The sequence below is a fragment of the Perca fluviatilis genome, chromosome 20, assembly GCF_010015445.1.
Source record: "Perca fluviatilis chromosome 20, GENO_Pfluv_1.0, whole genome shotgun sequence".
In the NCBI taxonomy this organism is placed as follows: domain Eukaryota; kingdom Metazoa; phylum Chordata; class Actinopteri; order Perciformes; family Percidae; genus Perca; species Perca fluviatilis.
In genome coordinates, this window is record NC_053131.1 from 33082627 (window position 1) to 33083586 (window position 960).

The window sequence follows — 960 nt, forward strand, 5'->3', positions numbered from 1 at the left end:
GGTCACCTGTTGTCGGGTAAACTCTACTCCATTTACAGCAGCTACGTGCACCTCTATTCAAGCCTTTAACATCATTTGGGAAAACAATATAGTTGCAGCACCCTTGCTTTTGTATTTCTACATCCTATTTTGTATACAATTGTTCTCCAAAATATATGTAAATATATATATATATATATATATATATATATATATATATATATATATATATATATATATATATATATATATATAAACTGTCTTTATCATTCTGAAACCAGAACACAACAAACGTACACATGAAAGTACACATGTTCCACCAAAACAAGTCCCTTCCGGGCGCTCATATCCCACCCAAGACGATTGTGATTGGTTTAAAGTGCTCATATTATGCTCATTTTTATGTTTACATGGTTTAATTATCAAAAAAACACCATATTTTAGTTGTACTGCACATTATTGCAGATCCTCTTTTCACCCTGTGTTCAGGTCTCTGTTTTAGCTACAGAGTGAGACATCTCAACTTCTGTAACATCTTTGTTGGCAGTCGCACATGCTCAGTAGCTAGGTACTGCTCAGTAGCTAGGTAAGACTCGTACACAAGCTCAGTAAGGTAAGACTACATGCTCAGTAGCTAGGTAAGACTACATGCTCAGTAGCTAGGTAAGACTACATGCTCAGTAGCTAGGTAAGACTACATGCTCAGTAGCTAGGTAAGACTACATACTCAGTAGCTAGGTAAGACTACATGCTCAGTAGCTAGGTAAGACTACATGCCCAGTAGCTAGGTAAGACTACATGCTCAGTAGCTAGGTAAGACTACATGCTCAGTAGCTAGGTAAGACTACATGCCCAGTAGCTAGGTAAGACTACATGCTCAGTAGCTAGGTAAGACTACATGCTCAGTAGCTAGGTAAGGACTACATGCTCAGTAGCTAGGTAAGACTACATGCTCAGTAGCTAGGTAAGGACTACATGCTC